Source organism: Eptatretus burgeri, chromosome 5 (assembly GCF_056783735.1).
Source record: "Eptatretus burgeri isolate ZD-2024b chromosome 5, Ebu_testis_v1, whole genome shotgun sequence".
Lineage (NCBI taxonomy): Eukaryota > Metazoa > Chordata > Myxini > Myxiniformes > Myxinidae > Eptatretus > Eptatretus burgeri.
In genome coordinates, this window is record NC_140965.1 from 88965155 (window position 1) to 88989842 (window position 24688).

The 24688-nt window shown below is 44.1% G+C and overlaps 1 long non-coding RNA gene across 1 annotated transcript in view; it reads right to left on the bottom strand.

Moving 5' to 3' along the window:
* Nucleotides 1-24688, bottom strand: part of LOC147026920 (uncharacterized) — a 75097-nt gene that overhangs the window by 33612 nt on the left and 16797 nt on the right. Inside the window, exons 2-3 of the long non-coding RNA XR_015057942.1 lie at nucleotides 3145-3214; nucleotides 787-867 (exon numbers count right to left, since the gene is read on the bottom strand). This is a non-coding gene — a long non-coding RNA (uncharacterized LOC147026920). The remainder of the gene's footprint in view (nucleotides 1-786; nucleotides 868-3144; nucleotides 3215-24688) is intronic.

The following is a 24688-nucleotide window of genomic DNA, read 5'->3' on the forward strand; positions in this document are numbered from 1 at the left end:
ATGCTAATGCAACTGAAAATCATCTGATTTTCTCTTAATCTAATTTATTGACATTTCATCTGCAATTTTTGGCTTTATCACTTTGGAGTAGTTTGTGAAGACTATATGTATTGAATTCGATTTGAAAACATCATGAAATCAGCTCAGGTGGCATCAAAATGTGAAAACTTTGGAGGGGGTGAATCTTTTTGCAGGCCACTGTATATTTTCCTGCAACTGTCATTCTCTTTTCTCATGAAAGAGCCTTGTATGTCTGCACTAAAAATGCAATATAAAGTTAAAAGTTAAAACAAATAAATGATGGATGTGAATTGGATACCAGCGTGATTGGCCAAATGGTCTCTCCCTCTGCCGACGTGTCCAAATTGTTTTTTTGTTATTCATGATCCTGTGAAAATCGTATCTCATGGTAACAAATTCTGTTGGGTGCAGGATCAATGCGGCGGTAAGTTGTATTTACATCACGTGATATACATCATTAGTGGTACGTTTGACACATGATATATGCCTCGTATACTCGTACGTGTAGTTAATGAGAAATGTTGAGTCCGCTCCATCAAATAGCTCCGGATATAAATAATGAAGCTGGACGTGATGAGAGTCGGTAGATTTGATCCGTCACGGATGAAGGCTTGTTCTTTACAAATCGACATTGACAAGCAGACATAAGCTTTGGTACGAAATAAGACAGACGAAGGCATGGGCAGAGCCAAGTCCATAAACGCACATCAGCGACTCAAGGTCTCAATTCAAAGTTTGTCAAGAGTGCCGTAAAGAAATCCTTGCCTTGAGCGAGCCGAACTTGCGAGTAGTGGAGGACTCTCGGCAGATTTACTGCCGCGGCGGAGCTGCAAATCACCTTTGGTGCTGGAAGTAAAAAAAAAAATTCGTCATTCGGAGGGAAAAAGGCTGGGCCAGGAGGCGGGTGTCAGGTTTAATGTCAGCACATGCAGGCATGAAGTTACGCTTGGAACCTTTGCAAAATGCATATCAGCCGCCGCAATTCACAGCAGCATGCCCATTTTGCGTTTAGAGTGCATCTCTCATTTCAGGGCACACAAACGTGTACAGGTATGTGTCATTTTGTTGATTTATTTTGCATTTATTTTCAGCTCGTACGTAGGGGAGGAAATATCTGAAAACGCAAAGTGCATCTTGCTTTTCATAACACCCATCCAGCATTCTCTCTATTCTCGCATATTGTGTGGAGTCAATTTTGCCAATTGAAGAAATACTCAAATTATGACGTCACCGTTACGTATTACATCTTTCCTGGTGTATGGCAATGCAAGCAGTCTCAAGAGGTCCAAAAGAAACTTCATAAAACCATAAATCCTCACATTTATATTGTTCATTGATCTCTTGTGAATAAAATAATATATCATCTCGGAGAGGCGTTAAAAGAAAAGTTCCTGGAATGAGATCATCAAAATGGTCCAAGAAACACCAACCTGTATATTTTTCAACTTAGAAGTACAGTGTATATAATACAATTAGTCAGGGGATATGTTTCTTACAAATTAAAGACATTAATATGTTCCATCCATCCATTGGGACCATTCTCTGTGCAGAGCGTTGGTGCTGCCTGAGCAGTCTCCTTGGCTATTGGGCACAATCCTGGACAGGTCACCACTCTGACACAGGATACCAACAAGCTGGCACTCATTTTGCCAACCTCAGAAGATTGACAGGCAGAGTCACCTGCAGGGATATGGCATTATCTTTCAGAATAAACAAAATGCTTTCATGTGACTTTGATCCATGTCCCAGCCACATGACAGAGAACCACAATAGGTAAACAGTAATGACATTCATATAGGTCTCAATATGAAACTGGTTGTCAGGCATGAGCTTCTGGAACATTTTTGAGGGGGTTTTTTTCAGCATTCAGGAAGAAATCGATCTTTAGTTTTAACCGAGTTTGAAGAATTTTTGGAAACGAGATATTTATGATCTGATCTCTTTTATTAAAAATCACATAGCATCACATCTGTTGTTACTACAATCGGTGGACTCTAAAGCTCTCAACAATATTGCCATCCCCTGCAATGAGATCAAGCACAAGGCTATTGCCTTCATATCACAGGGAGGTCTGCGTGATGGCCTCTGTATTTTTTGCGCCTCTCTTTCCGGTCTTGCTTCCTCTGCTCTCTCAGCCCTGTTATCCTCTCCAACTTTCACAGGATTTACGTGTTCTCCTGTTTGTGTAATACTTTTCCCTCCATGGCTTTTACATTTTTCACTCCACAGCTTCTACCAGATAGTGCACTACCAACCCGTACATCAGCCATCCTTAACCGCAATATCTTCTACCAACATTAACCCTACTGAACCTAACCAAACTCTTTTAGGTTATTGTATCGTGTGTGTGTGTCTTTTTTATTATCTTGGTTATTTTGAGGAACTGTCACCCTATTGTCAGTTTATTGCCGTTTTACCGTTTGTTTCCTTGCTCTTTCATGAGCCTCACTCTCATATAAAATAGGCAACAGGGAAATTGCAACAGATGGAAAGTTGATTTTAAGTGATTTTTTTTAACCACTGAGTGATAGAGCCAGAAACTATATGTAGCAGGATATCTGAAAAAGTTATGGATGGATTCGGATGAAATTTGGGGGATGAGTTGGTTCGGTGACAAGAACAAGCCAATTAAATTTTAGTTCAGGTCGAAATCCAGATCCAGCCTCGCAGTGGGATAAAAAACGTAAACTAATCAGCCTGGTGGAGGTATGTTCTCTCCCGAGTGGCCATTTTAGTTTTACTTGGGCCAACAACACAACCAAAAGGAATTAACTGTGGTTAAAATATAATGACATGTATGACCGGATGGGGGAAAAAAAAAATGGTTTGAGCAACTTAATCCACTCAGTGATTAACTCATCAGACTGGATTTGACTCCAGCACTCCAAGCTTCAGCCACACCCTCCATTCTCTGCTTTACTCTTTTTCCTGCCTTTGAGGTGATGGGGTACTAGTGATGGCTTCGAAGAATTGTCAGAACAGTGAAGCATTCAGCTTACAAAATGGAAAATTATGAAATTAACAAGACGAATGAATGGTCTGCATGGGAATGAAAGAACGCCTTAATTCCATTCACATACATTTATGTCTATTCAATGAACGACCTTTCACAAAGCACAATACCCATTAGGTGCTGCTTGATGGTGCTGCAATGTACACTGCTCTTCACAGAAACCCATCTCTGAAGTCCAATCTGAAACAGAGCAACAAGGAAAACATTATATGTGCACACCAAGTCTCCCAACTCAGGCGTTGATACCATTCCTGTCTGACCTTGATGCCATCCCAGTGTGACCTTGATACCATTCCAGAAGCATGAGCTGTCATTGGAAATATTTTGTAGTTTCTGCAAATGTGCAGATTGGAAGCCTAACCAGAAAAGTTCATGTTGGTATCATTCAAACATTGAGAAAGGCCATCCCATAGTTCCCAATAAAATGTATTTCATGAACTCTAACAACAGTATACTTTTAATGTAAATCCCCAACGTTTTTCACACACAAGTTGTTCATAAAGTGCTTGTGCAACTTTGAACATTTATAACTTTTGAAGTACAAATAGTGCATTAAAGGATAATTCATAAGTTTTTACTTGGTGCAGTTCCATTATTATTTTTTTTACTCAATGCAGCACATCGTTTTTGTGTGGGAGGTTGGCGGTTTGAACTCCGGTCGATTCTTAAACAAAGACTTTGAAAATGGTATGTGCAACTTCCTTGCTTGACAATCAGCTTTTGAGATGATAGAGCATGGACAAACAACGCTGAGAAGGTAATGACAAACTATAGGGAGTTAATCTTGAGAAAGATTAGCTGAGGCATGTCTTGGTACATGTTGCTAACCGAAACGTTGAGTCAATTTTCAATTCAAGGTTGGAAAACTCGGCAACAATCCTCTTGATTTTATGCCGAACCACAAGTTTTTACTTTGGATACACATTACTGTGCAAAAGTTTTGGTTATTTCAATTAAATTCATACTTTAAGGGAATCCATCAACTTAGCAGCATCAACAGTGATATGTGTTTACAATTGTAAACTAACAGCCTTTATTAATGCATTTGAAACAAAGTGCTTTTAAGTAAACTCGAGGGCTGCAATCGGAGATTGCTAATGGTTCCCGGTAGAGCCAACTTGTAATATTAGTCAATTTGTAGCACTTGACATTCTGCATCATAATGAAAAGAACAACAATAATAATAACTAGAACTGCCACTTTATAACTGCTGGCAGTGATGACTTGGTACTCAGACCTTCAATCCAACATGGCTGCCAAACCCTGGGCCTGATCCAGTTGAAATTTCAAAGCTTCATTCCACATGGCTGTTCCATCATAACTCTGATGTTTCACATTTATTGATACAGTAGTTCCAGAGTAAACATTAATTAAATTTTTCCTTCAATCAACTATGGTTGCCAAAAGATGTGTCGTACATCAAAAGGGGGGGGGGGGAGAGAACTTTTTGTTCGTCATGGATAACCAGTCATACATGTAGAGTTTCGCATTCAAATAACACTCTGCATTCAATCTATTTATTACGGAAGCAGTTCTCCCTTTTTCCTGAATACATCGTCGGTAGCAATTGAATTGGTGTTTAAATAAGTTAAACACAAAGTAATAAATGTAGACAGCATCGTTGCAGAGGGTAAAGCGGGATTGCTCGGTGGTGGGGGAGACAGTTGGGTGGTGGAGAATAGAGTTGAAGGTTGGGGGAGAGAGAGTGGGAGGTTCGGAAGAGGTTGTTGATGGTTGGGGAGGGTAAAATAATTGCAGGGTGGGGGTAGTTTGGGTTAGGGTCACTATCCATCAGACAGACAGAGATAGACAGTCACACTCCATCAGACAGAGAGATAGACAGTCACACTCCATCAGACAGACAGAAAGCCACACTCCATCAGACAGACGAAAGCCACACTCCATCAGACAGACAGAAAGCCATACTCCATCAGACAAACAGCCACACTCCATCAGACAGAAAGCCACACTCCATCAGACAAACAGCTACACTCCATCAGACAGAAAGCCACACTCCATCAGACAAACAGCCACACTCCATCAGACAAACAGACAGCCACACTCCATCAACTGGACAGCCACACTCCATCAGACAATCACATTCTGTCAACCGTCACATTCCATCTGACAGACAATCACAACCGGTCAGAGAAACGGTCACAGTCTTGTCACACAGTGTCACATTCACAGTCAGACAGACAGTCACAGTTTATCAGACAAACAATCCACTCAGAGTCGGCAGTCCATTCACACAATGCACACCACACACACCCTCAAACACAACATAGCACCTCCTTCACAAACACCACAAACCCCCACCCTCGACCTCCTTGACCACCCCGTGTGGTGTGGTGTGGTCCAAGGTGTGTTGCGGTTGGATGTGGTCCAGTACAGTGGGTTGAATCCAATGGCCATTTTTCTAACATAAGTGGACACGTTGTGTCTTCAATCAGATCGCTTTCCTTCACCAACACTTTTGATTGCTTGCGCCGTTTGCCAAGAAGCGGCTTGCAAAGCGATTGATGCTTGGATTGATGCTAACCCTAACAGCTTGGTTGGGGTGGTTGGGTCGGTGGGGGAAGGGTTGGTTAGGTCGGTGGGGGGGGGGAGGGTTGGTTGGGTCGGTGGGGGGAGGGTTGGTTGGGTCGGTGGGGGGGTTGGTTGGGTCGGTGGGGGAGGGTTGGTTGGGTCGGTGGAGGGGGTGGTTGGAGTGGTTGGGTCGGTGGGGGGGGGTGGTTGGGGTGGTTGGGTCGGTGGGGGGTGATTGGGGTGGTGGGGTCGGTGGGGGGTGGTTGGGGTGGTTGGGTCGGTGGTGGGGGGTGGTTGGGGTGGTTGGGTCGGTGGTGGGGGGTGGTTGGGTCGGTGGGGGGGGGTGGTTGGGGTGGTTGGGTCGGTGGGGGTGGTTGGGTCGGTGGGGGAGGGTTGGTTAGGTCGGTGGGGGGGAGGGTTGGTTGGGTCAGTGGGGGAGAGGGTTGGTTGGGTCGGTGGGGGGATGGTTGGTTGGGTCGGTGGGGGGGAGGGTTGGTTGGGTCAGTGGGGGAGGGTTGGTTGGGTCGGTGGAGGGGGAGAGGGTTGGTTGGGTTGGTGGGGGGTGTTGGATTGGGGGGTGTTGGATTGGGGAGGGGTGGTTGGATTGGTTGTGGGGTTTGTTGGGTGTTGGGTTGGTGGGGGGAGGGTTGGTTGGATTGGTGGGGGGGAGGGTTGGTTGGGTTGGTGGGGGTTGGTTGGGTTGGTTGGGTTGGTGGGGGGTTGGTTGGGTCGGTGGGGGGTTGGTTGGGTCGGTGGGGGGGGGTTGGGTCGGTGGGAGGGGGTTGGTTGGGTCGGTGGGGGGTTTGGTTGGGTCGGTGTGGGGGGGTTGGTTGGGTCAGTGGGGGGGATTGGATGGGTCGGTGGGGGGAGGGTGGGTTGGGTCGGTGGGGGGAGGGTTGGTTGGGTCGGTGGGGGAGGGTTGTTGGGTCGATGGGGGAGGGTTGGTTGGGTTGGTGGGGGAGGGTTGGTTGGGTCGATGGGGAGTGTTGGTTGGGTCGGTGGGGGGAGGGTTGGTTAGGTCGGTGGGGGGAGGGTTGGTTGGGTCAGTGGGGGAGGGTTGGTTGGGTCGGTGGGGGGGAGGGTTGGTTGGGTCGGTGGGGGGAGGATTGGTTGGGTCAGTGGGGGGAGGGTTGGTTGGGTCGGTGGAGGGGGAGAGGGTTGGTTGGGTCGGTGGGGGGTGTTGGATTGGGGGGTGGTTGGATTGGTTGTGGGGTTTGTTGGGTTGGTGGGGGGAGGGTTGGTTGGATTGGTGGGGGGAGGGTTGGTTGGGTTGGTGGGGGGTTGGTTGGGTTGGTTGGGTTGGTGGGGGGTTGGTTGGGTCGGTGGGGGGTTGGTTGGGTCGTGGGGGGGGGGGGTTGGTTGGGTCGGTGGGAGGGGGTTGGTTGGGTCGGTGGGGGGGGGGTTGGTTGGGTCGGTGGGAGGGGTTGGTTGGGTCGGTGGGGGAGGGTTGGTTGGGTCGGTGGGGGGGTTGGTTGGGTCGGTGGGAGGGGGTTGGTTGGGTCGGTGGGGGGGGTTGGTTGGGTCAGTGGGGGGGTTGGTTGGGTCGGTGGGGGAGGGTGGGTTGGGTCGGTGGGGGGAGGGTTGGTTGGGTCGGTGGGGGGAGGGTTGTTGGGTCGATGGGGGAGGGTTGGTTGGGTCGATGGGGGGAGTGTTGGTTGGGTCGGTGGGGGGGTGGTTGGGTTGGTGGGGGTGGGGTGGTTGGGTCGGTGGGGGGTGGGGGTGATTGGGTCGGTGGGGGTGGGGGTGGTTGGGTCGGTGGTGGGAGTGTTTGGGTCGGTGGGGGGAGGGTTGGTTGGGTCGGTGGGGGGGGTTGGTTGGGTCGGTGGGGGGTTGGTTGGGTCGGTGGGGAGGGTTGGTTGGGTCGGTGGGGGTGGTGGTGGTGGTTGGGTCGGTGGGGGGTGGTTGGGGTGGTTGGGTCGGTGGGGGGTGGTTGGGGTGGTTGGGTCGGTGGGGGGTGGTTGGGGTGGTTGGGTCGGTGGGGGGTGGTTGGGGTGGTTGGGTCGGTGGGGGGTGGTTGGGGTGGTTGGGTCGGTGGGGGGGTGGTTGGGGTGGTTGGGTCGGTGGGGGGAAGGGTTGGTGGGGGGGATGGTTGGTTGGGTCGGTGGGGGGTGGTTGGATTGGTTGGGGGGTTGGTTGGGTTGGTGTGGGGGTTGGTTGGGTTGGTGTGGGGGGGTTGGTTGGGTTGGTTGGTGGGGTGGGGGGATTGGTTGGGTTGGTTGGTGGGGCGGGTGGTTGGATTGGGGGAGGGGTGGTTGGATTGGGGAGGGGTGGTTGGATTGGGGGAGGGGGGTTGGTTGGATTGGTGGGGCGGTTGGTTGGGTTGGTGGGGGTTGGTTGGATTGGTGGGGGGGTTGGTTGGATTGGTGGGGGGTTGGTTGGGTTGGTGGGGGGTTGGTTGGGTTGGTGGGGGTTGGTTGGGTTGGTGGGGGTTGGTTGGGTTGGTGGGGGGGGGTTGGTTGGGTTGGTGGTGGGGGTGGTTGGGTTGGTGGTGGGGGGTTGGTTGGGTTGGTGGGGGGTTGGTTGGGTTGGTGGGGGGTTGGTTGGGTTGGTGGGGGTTGTGGGGGGAGTTGGTTGGGTTGGTGGGGGGTTGGTTGGGTTGGTGGGGGCGGTTGGTTGGGTTGGTGGGGGGTTGGTTGGGTTGGTGGGGGGTTGGTGGGGTGGGGGGATTGGTTGGGTTGGTTGGTGGGGTGGGGGGATTGGTTGGGTTGGTTGGTGGGGTGGGGGTTGGGGAGGGGGATTGGTGGGTGGGGGGTTCGATCCCTCCAAATTAGGTATTTCCGCGCTCCTCGGAAACTGCACACACGATTTTGATAAAACTTGACAACATTCTTCACCCGTGATGTGACAGCTTATTGTCTGCATCGAAATCTGCGCTCGTCGGGGGAGGGGGGGTTGGTTGGGTTGGGGGAGGGGTGGTTGGATTGGGGGAGGGGTGGTTGGATTGGGGGAGGGGGATGTTGGATTGTTGGGGGGGTTGGTTGGGTTGGTGGGTGGGGTTGGTTGGATTGGTGGGGGGTTGGTTGGGTTCGTGGGGGGTTGGTGGGGTGGGTTGGGGGGATTGGTTGGGTTGGTTGGTGGGGTGGGGGGATTGGTTGGGTTGGTTGGTGGGGTGGGGGGGTTGGGGAGGGGGATTGTTGGGTGGGGGGTTCGATCCCTCCAAAATAGGTATTTCCGCGCTCCTCGGAAACTGCACACACGATTTTGATAAAACTTGACAACATTCTTCACCCGTGATGTGACAGCTTATTGTCTGCGTCGAAATCTGTGCTCGTTAAGGGAGTGTAGGGGGAGGGTGGGAGTTCACCCCACCCAAAAAGGTATTTGCTGTGTTCTCCGAAACTACATTTAGAATTTCAAACTTCGCGACAAACTTCATCACTACCTTCATCACCCTTGATGTACTAAATATTGTTCATGGCATTTTAAAAAAAAATAAAGGATTGGAGGGGGTTTTTGAGTGACTGTTGCTCCTTATCCATTTGAACTTCAGGACAGATGTTGGTATTTATTTATTTAATTTTATTTTTAAAGTTTTAATTTTATGAATGAGAAAACGAGAAGTCACATTCCATTGATATACCGATGCTATTTGTTATGGATGCATGACCAGAACCACGCAAAAATTATTTTGGGGGATGTTGTATATTTGTGAAATGTTATATGAAATAAGTAATGAATGAAATGTTATATGAAAAAAATGCACGTGAAGCATATTTTCTGTTTTTCTTTGACCATTTATCAATGTAATGAATGATTTTTACCTCCGCCACAGAAGGTTTTTTTTTTTTTTCTTTCCCCCCAGCATTGAGAAATCAGGGCAAAAAATATGTATAGCACGCTATCTCAAAATGTTGTGGACGGATTTTGATGAAACTTCGTGGGCATACTGGATGTGTGACAAGGAAGAATCGATTAATTTTTTGTGAAAATCTGAGGCTATTTATTTATTTTAAAGAAGTGATTCCAAACCATTGAGAGATGCGGTCAAAAATGATATAGTACTGGATAACATATTTTAAAAAATACAATGGCCCTGATATGTTCTCGTGGATCAAGCATTGCATGGCAGAGGTATGCGCCTTCTACTTGTTCATTAATATGGTACGTTATCTCAACTTTGTGCAACCACTTCTTGGAGGAAATGCCAAATGATGGACAAACACTGCATCCTGTTATAAAGATACAACACGCTGGTTGTGATTTATCTGCTTGCTCCACTCTTATCCTCAATACCGCCTGCTCATCCCCACCAGCAGTGAATTTAACTTGGTAAACTGATTGATTGTAATAATGGGGTACCAATATAGCACAGCATTGATGGGCCAAATGGTTTCCACCTGTATCCAAGTTCTGTGTGAACGTATTGAATAGTTATGACTAAACCCTGGAGCAGAAACACTTTGGGACATGGAAACTGCCTAATATTTTTGTCCATCTACATATGAGGTACACATGCTTGATGTGGGCATTTATTGACATAGATGCAGATAATCAAAAAAAACATATAATCCTAATATATAATTTTTTTCATTCGATGCTGCCCAGATCGTTTTACATCAATATGGTACCGTTTTTTTTTTTGTTTTTTTTTGGTTTTGTGCAAGCAGTTGCTTGCTGGTACAGGCGAAAGTAACGCTTTGGCACAATGTTATTGCATGCAGAAAAGAAATGGCTCTCAATTTCAAAATTTTCACAACTATCCATTACCTTTGTGCTCTTAAATTTTCATTGTACACATTGAATATGTACTATTTACTGAATTTCCCTTCTCTTATTTCGGTTAACATATCAGTGTGGCGCTGTGGTTGTCAATGCTCATTGTTGTAATTTAATTTTGTGTGCAAATATTTTTATTTTTTTTATTTTGATGTAGATGCCCAGGAAAAAGGGACAGCATAAAAAGGTCATCACTGCTACACCCACTGGGGCAAATGTCCCACCCATTGGTGCTGCAATGATTGAAAATGCTGCCCAAAGGTCTGTACAAAACGTTGCAGAAAGATGCAATGAAACTCCTCGACAAACGACTCATTAAATGGCTGCAAATATAGAAGGTCGACAAGTCCCAATTGAAGAGCCTCCCAAAATATTGCTTTTGCCAAATTCGGCTGCCTGCATCTGAGGTAGTTTTCATCAAGGTGATGCCAAATTTTTAGAAAATAAAGGTAAACAATGTGTTGCCAATAGCTGTGCCTCGATATTGTTTGACAAAATTAAAAATGCTTCCCCTTGGATAACTACTGCTGTAGACTTTGTTCTTGAGACTGTTAATGAATTGTATCGATTGGTGCAAAGGTCTTTAACACGTAGTAATCCTATGCTTTTGTTATCTGAATTGCCGCATGCTGTACTTTTATTACACACAAACTTTTTCATCACTCTTGGAGACTCTCTTTTTGGATTTTTATCCAGTAGCAGAGATATTACAGGTGTTTTTTAATGTCTTTGAACGATGCTTTGACAACAACTCTGACACTGTAAAATCACTGCTTCATAACATTTGGAGCTTCAACTTTTGCAGTTATGAAAGAAAATCTGTTTTGTGTTTTTGATTCTCATTCAAGAGGTAGGGATGGAATCGAGTTCCTAATGGAAGATCTGTACTAATCAAGTACAGAAATGTCTCGGAGGTATACGAACACTGAAGCTAGCAGCATCTATGAATCTGAGATGTGAGGTAACTCAGTTTGAAGTCACTGGCGTGAATGTCGATGTTATGAATGACCAGAGTGTAACTCGTCAAACAACAGTTGCATACACTCACATAAGTGACGCAGAGATTGTTCTGTATACCAATCACGCACAGTACCCCTCGCATCCACTCAGTCCAGAGACTTGCAGAAATGCTGTATTCAGCATGAAAGATTGTTCTGTGCTTTATGAGAGTGCAGATACTCCTCCCCATTTATAGATTTCTTCACCAAGCACAGCTGGATCTGTTATGGCAGGTGTTTCAAATAAAGGAAAGAGTACCTCTTCACAGAGATCAGTATCGAGGACAAGAGACAAAGGGAGAGGTCAGCAAAAGCAGCACACTCAACATGAGCCGAGGCAAACGAGGGCAAAGACGAAAGCTATGACAACAAATGGTGCAGATGAATTCATGTCCAAACAAAGGAAAAATCTGATGTGTAGAAAAAGATATAACAAAGATGAAGATTACAAGCAAAGCAAAAAATTATATGCAGTAAAAAAATACAAGTGCAATGAAACCCATAGAGAAATAGTAAAAAGTTAATGTATTGAAAGGTATCAACAGGATGAAAAACACAGCAGCTATAATAGAACAGAGTAAAAATAAGTATGCACAGAATCATAAACACAGAGCAGCTATGATAGAACGGAGTAAATATCACTATGCCTGCGATTCCAACCATAGAGCAGCTATGATAGAACGGAATAAAAATAAGTATGTGCGCAATCCGAAACATAGAGCAGCAATGGTGGAACGGAGTAAAAATAAGTATGCACGGAATCCGAAACATAGAGCAGCTATGATGGAACAGAGTAAAAATAAGTATGCACAGAATCTGAAACATAGAGCAGCTATGATGGAACGGAGTAAAAATAAGTATGCACAGCATCCTAAATATAGAGCAGCTATGATGGAACGGAGTAAAAATAAGTATGCACAGCATCCTAAAGAAAGAGCAGCTGTGAAAGCTAGAAGTGTGCTTGCATACAAAGAAAGTGAGGTGCTTCGAGAGGATTAAAAAAGACAAATTGCTGCTGTAAGGTTAGAGAAAGAGAAAGGTGAGATGTATTGGGTAATATCTGCTTTCAAGGAAATGATAACTCATGGATTAGACTCCATCTGTTCAGCCTGCAATAGACTATTTTTTTGAGAATCAAGTTGTTTGGTGTAGGAAAGAATCATACACACAGAAAGGGTTAGCTGTTAAGGCATATGCTGAAAAGTGTATTACAGAGAAACATGTCCACAAATGCTCAGAGAATTGTGGTTTTCCATGTATGTTGCTAAATAGTCGGGCATCAAAACTCTGGATTTGTTTCACATGTCACCGAAGCATCATGTCGGCTAAAATGCCAGCTGAAGCTGCTGCAAACAATCTATATTTAGAGCCCATTCCTGAGGAATTAAAATGTCTCAACTCCCTGGAGCAACATTTGATCACTTTACATATTCCCTTTGCAAAAATTACTGCACTTCCCAAAGGAGGACAACGTGGTGTACATGGACCTGTAGTATGTGTTCCTTCCAACATGCAGAAAGCTGCAACTGTTTTACCAAGATGTGGATCAGATGATCAAATGATCAGGGTTCAACTGAAAAGACGTCTTGCTAACAAAGATTATTATGAGTACCAATTTGTGGATAAAGCTCACATAAAAAATGCTCTCAACTATTTGTTGGGAAATAACAAATGCTATGTGGGAGTTGCTTTCAACAATGATTGGGTAAATCCTTTGCCAATTGTTTTTGGAGGGAACGAACAAGAAATTAGTGATGATGAGGGCATGGAGTGTCCCACCGACAGACTGATGAAACGGATCACGAAATGCACATGGACAGTTGTCTTCAACCTGTGGACATTGGGCAGGAAATCCTTGATCAACATTTTGATAAAATAATGTGTATAGCACCTGCTGAAGGTAATGATCCAGTTAAAATCTTAATGGATGAAACCAATGAAGCAAAATCATTCCCAGTGCTATTTCCAACAGGCAGCCCAACATATTATGATTATCAGGAAGTAAAGATAAGTCGGTGCATGTATTTAAAATCACGTATTATGCACGCAGATGGTAGATTTGCAAGAAACACAGAATACATATTTTTTGCTCAATATCTCTGAAGTGTATCAGGTGTTGAGCAGTGTATCAATTGTTTTAAGGAAAAGTCATCACAAGGCATTTGATGGGAAAGTTTCCTCTGAAAACCTGATGGACAAGAACTCTTTGAGGAAAATTCTCAAATGTGATGATGGCTACAAATTTTTAAAACCTATAATAGGAACTCCAGCATATTGGGAAACTGCCCAGAAAGATTTGCTGGCAATGTTGAGACAATTGGGAAATGCAACATGGTTCTGCTCATTTTCTGCAGGTGATATGAGATGGCCAGAGATCGTTGAAAATATTTTGAAAGCGGAGGGAGACTCACGAAGTGCCGATTGTCTTGATTCCTCTGAAAAATGTACATTGCTCAGAAGAAACCCAGTAACAGTCGCAAGAATGTTTGATCGTAGATTTCATTGTTTCCTAAAAAAAAAGGTCATCATGTCACCAGCCAACCCAATTGGTAAGATCAAAGATAATTTCTACAGAGTGGAATTCCAACAGTGTGGTTCTCCTCACACACACACACACACACACACACACACACACACACACACACACACACACACACACACACACACACACACACACACACACACACACACACACACACACACTTTGTTTTGGGTTGAAGATGCTCCTAAACTTGACGAAGCCTCAGATGAAGATGTGGTGTCTTTCATTGATCAATATGTCACCTGTGAAGTGCCATCTTCAGCTGATGATGCGTTCCATGAAGTTGTGAACAGTGTTCAGAAGCATAGTACAAAACACACCAAGAGCTGCAGGAAGAAAGGTACCACATGTCGCTTTAATTTCCCAAGGCCACCATCGAAACGTACATTTATTTCTCGTCCTGGAGAAAAGGTGACTAAGGATAACACAACAGAACAGTCACAGAGTGTTACTGAAGTACAGAAACGGGCAATGAAAAAGGAGGATGCTAAAGATGTGTTGCAGAAAATATGGAATGCATTTGCAGATGATGAACAAAACTTTGAAACAATGGATGAGCTTTTCACAAAGATTGACATAACACAAGAGTCATTTGAACTCGCATATGAAAAACTGACAAATAAAGCTGGTGTTGTTTTACATCGAAACACCAAAGATGTTTGGATAAACCAGTACAATGCTGATCTCCTTCGCTGCCGGAATGCAAATATGGATATCCAGTATGTTGTAGATGCATATTCATGTATATTCTACATCATTTCCTACATATCAAAGACAGAAAGGGAAATGGGGTTATTGTTGAATCATGCTCAAAAAGAAGCACTGAATGGAAATGAAAATGCAAAACAAGCCATGAAAAAGTTAGGTGTCTATCTTCACAATAGAGAAGTTAGTGCACAAGAATCTGTCTACAGAGTGTGCAACCAAAGACTGAAAGAATCATCCAGAAAAGTGCAGTTTGTTCCCACCGGAGATAATATTGTCAAAATGAGACTACCCCTTCACGTTCTGCAGAACAAAAGCAAAGGTGGCAACTTGAATGTTGACGATATATGGATGACGAGCCTCGTCGATAGATACAAGAACAGACTGAATACAACAGAGTTTGAAGATGTTTGCCTCGCCACTTTCTGTTCAGAGTTCAGAGTTCTGTACAAATCTCAGATGCGTAATGTTAAAAGTGAAAAACGTCAAAGTACAGTGCACGAGCTTCAAAATGGATTGGGTTTCGTGCAGAAACGATCCCGAACAGATCCAGCAGTGATAAGATATGCAAGATTTTCACCCATGAAAGATCCTGAGAAGTACTATCAGAGTATTTTGCAGCTTTTTCTACCTCACTGGTGTAATGGTCAGCTGAAACCTGATGGCTTTGAAACTTATCAAAACTTCTACGAAGATGGAGCTGTGAAATGTGGCAAGCACTCTGTACAATTCGTCAGAGACATCAGTAAAAGGAAAAAAAAACACTGTTTGAAAAGGCAGCTGTTGAAATTGATAGAGCAGAAGAGCTGCTTGAAAAGCTTGGTCCACTTGAGGATGCGTGGGCTCAGATATGTCCAGAAACCGAAGCAGAAAGGTTGAGCTGTTTAAATGTGCAGAAATATGCCAATGCAGATCCACAAGATGATTCTGATATCCCTGACTTACTTCAACGTGAAAAGAGAGACTATAACATTGAAATTCGTCAATGTGTTATATCTTACGATGAAGCTCAAACTCTAATGAGGTCATTGAATGAGAAACAGCGAGAAGTATTCTACAAGGTACGACAGTGGTGTCTGAATAAAAGTAATGGGAATGCCTCTGAACCATTTCATGTGTTTGTTACCGGTGGGGCTGGTACAGGCAAGAGTCACTTGTTCAAAACGATGTATTACGAGGCAACCAGAATTTTTTCTCGGGCATTGCCAAATCCTGATGATGTGTCTATATTACTCACTGCTCCTACTGGTGTTGCAGCATTTAACATCAATGCAGCCACAATACACAGCACATTCTGTATCGTTGTCGATGCAAAATTACCATGTACCAGCCTCTTGGCGAGGAAAAAATCAACTCCCTTCGAGCAAAGTTAAGCAGTTTGCAGATTTTGATCATCTATCTATAATTCCAGCTGTGTGTGTGTGTGTGTGTGTGTGTGTGTGTGTGTGTGTGTGTGTGTGTGTGTGTGTGTGTGTGTGTGTGTGTGTGTGTGTGTGTGTGTGTGTGTGTGTGTGTGTGTGTGTGTGTGTGTGACCGCTGTTTCTCGACAACCTCTGGTCTGATCTAATTGAAACTTGCCAGGTATATTGCTGGGGACCTGAGGATGTGCCTTTTCAAGGTTTGATATTAATCGGATAAGTGCTTCCCAAGTTATGGCCATTTATTTACCAAACCAATGGGAAGACACGTGGCGTGGCCGATGGGGAAGGGAAGCACAGCCACGTTCCCCATTATGGGTTACAACGTACGGGCTTCCGGAGAGTGATGACTTCGTGTATTCTAATAATTTCTTGATTTCTTATGCACATTTATAGATAAACAGAATGGCCCAAATTATGATCGTTTTCATATTAGACGGTGTATAAATTTTGGGAATACCAGAGTGCTGGTATGCTCCGAACCAGGAAGTAAATTTTTTCTCTCTCTTCTCTTCTCTTTTTGTTTATCCTTGCCACGACATTGCGAAAAGGTAAAATACGTTGGCGCTAATTGAATAATTGGGTATTAAAAATAAATTGCGAATAATCGTAACTGCGAATAATATCGAACTTCCGGGTCACGCACGTACGGGCACGTGAGAGCGAAGAAACGGCCTGTGTGGTTTATTTATTTATTATTATTATTATTATGATTATTATTATTATTTTTATTTTTTTTTACGGTCACGTACTAGTTAATAAAATTTCCATGGTGGATCACAAGCTTTTAGCATATATTCATGGGAGACTGAGACAGATCAAGCAATGTCAGGATTTTTCTCCATTTGGAAATGTTTCAATCATTGCTGTTGGTGACTTCTATCAGCTCTCACCTGTGGAAGGAATTGCTCTACATGCAGAAAATGTTGTTGTAAACCTTTGGGCTGATCATTTCCTTATTGCCGAACTGACAGAGATAATGAGACAGAAACATGGATCATTTGCATACATTCTGAATCGCTTGAGAACACGAAAGAAATCTGAAAAGTTGCAAGCTGAGGATGTACATGCATTATGCAAACGTGAAACTGGTGAAGAGATTGATGCAATCCACATTTTTGCCACAAATCAACAAGTAGACTAGTATAATGTCAATAAACTTCATTCATCCTGCTGCAACATTGTTTCTATTGATGCAGAAGACTTCTTCAGAGATGCCAAATCTGGAAAACTGGTAAAAAGAGCAAACCAGTACATCAAAGTGTTCAACACAAATCTAGCAAGAAGAGTCACACTAGCTGTAGATGCACGTGTCGTGTTGATAAAGAACATAGATGTATCGGATGGGTTGGTAAATGGTGTCTTTGGTACTGTGTCTCATATATCACAAACAACTGGTGTTTCCTTTCCTTCAGTCGTTTATGTTGTATTTGACAATCCAACAGTTGGGGACAAGTTGCGAAAAGAAAAATCCATACCACCATCATTACCAAGTCGTAGCACTCCAATTGGTCCTCACAAAGACAGAGTAACAAACAATGGTGGTGTAAGGCGTCAATTTCCATTGAAACTCAGCTCTGCCTGCACGATACATAAAATTCAAGGAATAACATTAAAAGAAGCTGTTGTCTCGCTTAATAAAATATTCTCTGCTGGGCAAGCCTATGTAGCTTTAAGTTGAGTCACAACACTAGAAGGACTTATCATCCAGGACTTCAAAGATTCCGCCATTTACTGCAATGAAAAGATCGCAGCAGCAATGGACAGCATGTTACCATTTATCCCCTCACCAGATATGACTTATCCTGAAGTTGTAACTTCATGTTGGTTAACTCTACACAATGTTCAGGGTCTCAAGTCACACATCGAAGACTTGAGGTCTGACAGACATTTCCTGGAAGGAAATTTCATTTGTCTCACAGAAACATGGCTAACCAGTGATGATCCACAAGGAATGGCGTAGCTGGATGGATTTCTCTTTCATCACAAACGAAGGGGACAATGCTATGATTCATCTGAAGACCTCTTTGCTAACTTGAAACAACAATGTCATGGTGGAGTCGGGTTATACTACACAACGACGACTCGCTGTGAAATTGTGAATCTTCCTGCAACAAACCTTGAATATCTCGTATTCAAAAATGTTAATCGTAATGTTATATTTGCATTGATTTATAGACCATCATCTTACAAAATTGAACTTTTCAGAAAGAACATGATTTTGCTGTTAAACTCGATACTTTCCAAGGTGGCTGCCTTGTGATTGGTGATTTCAACGAGGACATTTTCAAATCCTCCTCTGTCGCCAAGATGATGGCAGAAAAAGGTTTTCTTCAATGTGTGAGAGAATCGACCACAGAAAATGGCACTTTAATTGATGATGTATATGTCAGGGGTGCAGACAATGTGAAAGTACATGTTCTTCCAACATATTACAGTTCCCACGAAGCTGTCACTATTGAGTTCTGAGTATTGTCTGAAGCTGGCAGTCTGCAACCTACAGCTGAACAACTTTGGTTTGTTTCCTGATCCTCATCGATCAAACACCCTTCTTTTTCATTATCAATTTTCACATTATGAGAGGGAAAAATATGTACTTGTGCTTCAATATCTATTGTGCTCACTCCAGACATGTCCATGTACCTTTCATTCCTCTGCATACCCTGATTTGTCCAAGTCTCCCTGTGTTTTATCCTTTAACACAACTCTTGATGTTTCCCCACTCGTGGTCCTTTTGTTCTGTTGTGTCCTGATCTGTTCAGTATTCTCATTCTTCCATGAACCTTTACTTTTTAGACAAAAAGTGTGTCTGTCTCTGTCTGTCTTTCTGTTGTCTCTCGTTCTCTGCGTCTGTCTGTCTGTCTGTCTGTCTCTCGTTCTCTCTGTCTCTTTCTTCCTGTCTTTCTCAGTTTCTAGACCCCTTAAGGACCGTACAGGTTAAGCCCAGTTGCCCAAATGCTAGAGTGCTTGTGATTTATGTTCTGCTGGGCTCGCCCATTAAATTGCTGGAGAACAGCACAGCATCAGGGTACTTGGGATGGCTGTGGGGGTTATTCGGGCACTGTGGGTTGACTATTACTTTGAGTGTGTTCCAAAGTGAGTGTGTCCGTCGTGCTAAGTCCTTCCTCGGCCCTCTTGAGCTCCTGACCACTTACAAAGCTTTTGTCCGTAGCCTGATGGAGTACTGCTCTCCCCTCTGGGCTGGTGCTCCTGCCTCCCACCTTTCTCGGCTTCACGCTGTCGAAACCAGGGCATTTAAGATCATCGGCATCTCCCGCAATGAAGCTGAGTCTTTGGGCCTCTCACTCAATCACCGCAGGTTGGTCGGTGGTCTTTCTGTATTCTACCGACTCCTCTCCAGCCTTATCCCCCCCCTGCTCTCTCTGCGATTTGTCCCCACCACATTTCCACAGGGCGCTCAAGGTCCGCCAACAACCCCCTTCTGGTAAAACTACCAAAATCACGAATCACTGCTCATCTTCACTCTTTTATTCCTCTTTTTTCCCGCCTTTGGAATAAACTTCCTCACTCTATTCTTTCCCATTCTTCCCTCCAGGCTTTCAAAACAGCTGTTCACCACCACCTCTTATCTTCCCCCATCCAAATCCTCGATCTTTTCTACCCCCGATAATCCACCCAAGCCCACTTCCTTCATTTCTCCTGCTTTCCTTCCTGAAAGTCCCTGAAATGTCCATCTTCTCTTCGCCATGTTCCCCGTCCCATCCCCATCCCTCTCCCTTCCACAGTTCACCTAATGTGTCTGTTCCCCACTGTTTTGTCCCTTCCACTCCCGCCCCTCTTGTCTCATGCCTCCTTGCTGTGAGTTGTGTGTTAGCTCTCATACGAGCCTCGACCAAGGTATACAAAAAACCTAGATAGCTAAACTGGGAGATACAACCATGTAGGATAGGAAACAAACATGCAGGATAGGTAGGTACAACCATGCAGGCAGGTTGAGGGATAGGAAACAGACAAAGTATAGTCAGAAAATCATCTATGGCAGCAGGTAGATGAGGCATGAATTAGCGACTGCTAATATACTTGCAGAACAGTATGAAGTGCACTCCACCTTAGGGGGGAGACCAGTTCAAGCGAACACCGCGAGCTACAATAGGTGTCTGACAAAAAGTGTGTGTCTCTGTGTGTCTGTCTGTCTCTTTCTATCTAGCTTTCTCAGTTTGTACACCCCTGAACATGGAACAGTACATTACACTACAATGCATTGCAACGATCCTGACTATTAGAAAAAAATGGCTGTTCATTTACAATGTTGACCTTTTCTATTTGTTTGCCACTTGAAGTCAGCAGTGGGGGAAGGGGTTTTGGGGAGGGCATTCTATGTCCCCTCTCCCATCTCTCCCTCCCTCTCTCCTCTCTCTCCCTCTCTTCTCTTCTCTTCTTTCTTTCTTTCTTTCTCTCTCTCTCTCTCTCTCTCTCTCTCTCTCTCTCTCTCTCTCTCTCTCTCTCTCTCTCTCTCTCTCTCTCTCTCTCTCTCTCTCTCTCTCTCTCTCTCTCTCTCCATGAACTGGGCATCGTCTTCAAGAGATCCTTCAAGTCCAAGGTATGCTTTAATGTTTCATTTGACAGAAACTGTTTTGTACTTGATCAGGAAAATTAATGATTATTTGATTGTTTTAAAATTGTTTTTGTCTCTGTGTCCGTCTGTCTGTCTCTGCATCTGTCTGTCTCTCGTTCTCTGCATCTGTTGGGTGGTCGCTAGACTACCCTTATTCTCAGGTTTTTGGGTGGTCGTGAGACTTCCCTTATTCTCAGCTTTTCTGTATGTCTGTTTGTATGTAATGGACAGCTCTGGAGGCCAGAGGAGTCAACTAATTTTGATGAAACTTGACTGGTAGGTTCATACCAGGATCTAGTTGTATGTTTTTGAGCACCGTTGCTATGGACGCCACCGTTGCCTAGCAACAGTACTTTGAAATTTTTGAAAAAATCCGAAACTTTTTTTCCCCGAAAATCAACAATCTGCTTCCGTGCTGTTATACGTGTTATAATCAACCTCTTTGTCAAAAATTTTCAGCCCGATCCCTCAAAAACTGTATGACGTATGCATTTATATTACTGCAAGCTGGTAGACAACATGGCTGCTTGCTCTAGATAGAAAGCTGGCTGATGCGACTAGCCGATATTCATGTACATGCTATCAATCAATTTAGCACAATAACTATGATTATCACAGCCCTCTTAGTTTGCGCCCAGAAACCCGCCTTGTGAAATTGCAGGAATGTTTCCAAAGAGACTCTAACGAATGGCAGCCCTGGTAATTCCATTTATCTATTCGCTAAAGAGTTTATTTTTTTATATGATACTGTAAGACATTCTCCTTGGGCACAAAAAACAGGTCCCTCGGAAGTCCAGTTTCGGAGGTATTGATTTTTTTGTACAGTCCACAATAAGTGTACGATGTATGATAAAGTATTTTAGCTGTTGCTAAGCAACAGTGTTGTGCATAGCAACCATTCATTTTTGTGTACATGCTGGCCACATTGTACACATTTCACCAAGTTTCATCAAAATCAGACTCTTTCTTTTAGAGATATTCGCAATTAACCGTTTCTGAAATGTTCGACATATACTTGCCCAAAACCTATCTCCTCCTACAAATATTTTTTGTTAGGGCTGCAAATTGGCATGAAGGGAGCTAGATAGATTGTGCACAGAACTCTAAGCTTCGATTTTTTTTATTTTTATTTTTATTTTTATTTTTTTTGACCACTTTAAAGGGCCATTGCTATGCCGTTGCTGGGGCCCGCGGTCCCAGATTCGAAAGCACACGATTCCCAGAAATATTGGTCCTACCTACCAAATTTCATTGGAATCGGTTGAGTGGTCTAGCCCCTAGGCTTGACCAAATTTTGCAGACAGATGAAAATGTCCAGAATAAGGGTGCTCTAAGAGCAGCCAATATGCTTTCACCCCAATGTTTGCGTTGGGTTTCCCCAACGTAGGGTTATGGAATTTAACACAAATGATGAATGGACAGTAGTTCGTCATGTTCCTATATGGAACAATGAATGGCAAAAATGCCATCTGATGTCGAGATCAGGTTTTCACGGCTGATTTAAATCAAGCAATGACTACACCAATCGGCATAGAGAAGAGCTTTAATACGCACCAAAAGTGTATACATGAGAGTAGAAAAGCACAGAATACCTACAGTATACCAGCTCAGTCAAACTCTGGTCCGCAAGCAGTTTGGTTTACTTTATATATACTTTTTCCTGCTCATCTGTTTTCATGATTTCCCCAACTTCCATCAGGTTTATATTTCCTTTCTTCGATATCGTATTCTTTGAAAGTAACAACACCCCAGCACTGGTTCTCTCCTGGCCTGGCAAAGCATTGATCTTTTCACTAGCAAGAAGATCTGTTATTGGTCAGGCAGATCTTTATCACAATATATATTATCTTCTCATTCTACTGCAAGATGTTCCATTTTGAACTATACCAAACAGTGCTGATTTATGATCGGGCTTCTCCAAGCTCAAGGCTCAAGACAGACAGAGAGACAGACAGACAGACAGACTACTTGCTTTAATTACTAACAGTCAAGAACTGTAGCTTGCTGAGAGCATTTTATGATGCCAAAAATGCTTTGGCTTTTTCTTTTAAATGCTACATTCAATTTAGCAAAGTAATCCTGCTAAAAATAGCTGTTCTTGATTGGGAGATGTACAACAGCTCCACATTTGCCCCTCTGTTACTTAGAAACATAATGGAGAAGGAACACCACAATCACAATTTTTTTAGAGATGGAATCTCGATGGATCGGCAAGGTGGTAGATGGGAGTCTTTTCTATCGGTGGGACACCCTTATGAGTAGCTCCAAGTGGTCCATAACATCATGAAAGCTCCACCCGCACTTTCTTGCCTCATAGAAAAGCCCCCCTCTACCATCCTGACCGGCCCACCAATACCCCACCCCTCTGTAGAATAGTGGATACATTTCAACAATTATGACTTGAATATAGGTCATGAGGAAGCAAAATTACTTTTCAAAAAAACAACTCGCACAAAAAGAATTATTTCACACACAAAAAAGATACATATATTTTTAACTAACTAGGGTTCGTTATGAACAAGTAAGAATATATTTTGGCTATCTATTGTGTTCTTTATGAACAACAAACAAGAAAATAATTTTTATAAACTGCAAGCCAGAGTAAAAAGAAAGTTTAAAAAAATCCCAATATTTTCCAACAAGGCAATGTTTATATCATATTTCTTTCCATCCCCGTCATCGGTGTAAGCAATTCGAGACACTCATCCAATGTGAGTTTGAGCAATAGGTCAACAGTCCCATTAAGTTCACAGTACATTTCAGGTTCTATGGGTTGGGGAGAAAAAGAAGAGTGAATTATCGGGGAGGGTAGAGATGGCGGAGGTGTTGACTGCGGCTTGACCACAGCAATCACAGCAGGCTTCCCCAGGACCGTCTCCATTTTTGTTGTTTTCTTTGCTGCGGAAGAACATCGTCTCATGCACTCCCTGATTAGATTTTTATATCCGCTATTCTACCTTCCACTGATGCCTTCTCTACTTTAGTTAAAACTGGTCTATCCTGTCTACGGACTATGTACCCACACATGTCCTCCCCCTGAAGTGTAACTGCAAACAAGGGTAATCCGTGTTTTGAGGATTGTGGAAGGTGTGAACACACCCAACATTCCCTTTTGTTCATTGTCCTTGCGTACTGTGGAGATAATGCCAGGTAAGTGTTCAGTGGATGATCAGTCAATTCTTTATGTAGGATTATTTCTCGTCTCTTTCTTTTACCCATAGTTCTCTCATCATCAGTTTTTCCCTCATTATCACGCATGCAGCTCGTATTGTAAAATGCCCACGTGCATCCAAGTGCGCAAAAAATTACAGTCATGGTAAGATAGGTGTTGTTCATGTTGTCCCTGTCTCTGCTGCTATTGCCAGGACCAACACACATCTCATAACCATCCCTATCAGTTCCAGTTGATTCATTGAAATTCACCAAAGCGAGAAGAGTGTCTTGCCTGGTGCCCTGATCAACCACAGACTTGAGCATGGCATAGAATGCATCCTTCACAGTGATATCACTTGCTTCAGTCGGAGCATAAACAGAGACCAGGGAAATGACACCCAAGGAGTGACGAATCCTTCGTATCATAATGCGCTCATTGACCGGTGTTACCTAAATTATCATTGGAGTCAGCTTATTGGACACAGTTACAGCAACTCCTTGGGCATTGTAACCACCAAAGCGACCAGACCAATAGAAGGTGTAACCACCCGCCATGATCTCGCCGCAATCCGGTCTCCGATCCCCGGAGAGTGCTGCAATTACGATATCCAAACGTTTAGGCTCGGAGGATAACAGAGACAGGTGATCATCCTCTCTTAGGGATAGGACATTCCAGGCACCCAACCGAAGGGACCGCCTCAGGTTAACCCAAGGAGACCGCCGTCTGATCGTCGACACCTCATCACTACTCCAACACACTCTCCCACAATCTGACCCGGGAATGTTACCCTGTGGTTTCCCTCCTATCACAAATGATTGGGGGTCCCGGAGGCTTTGCCCCAATCCCGTCATCCGGTGAGCTGCCCTGCGAAGGTAAGCTGCACAGGAGGTACTCCCATGGAGTGGGTTTTCAGATTTTTTTATGCTTCGAGAATGTTTGCAGAATGAAGGGTTTTACGGTGGCCATGGTGCAAATCCTGCCACCAACCTCCGAATAAAAAGTAACCCAACTGCAGG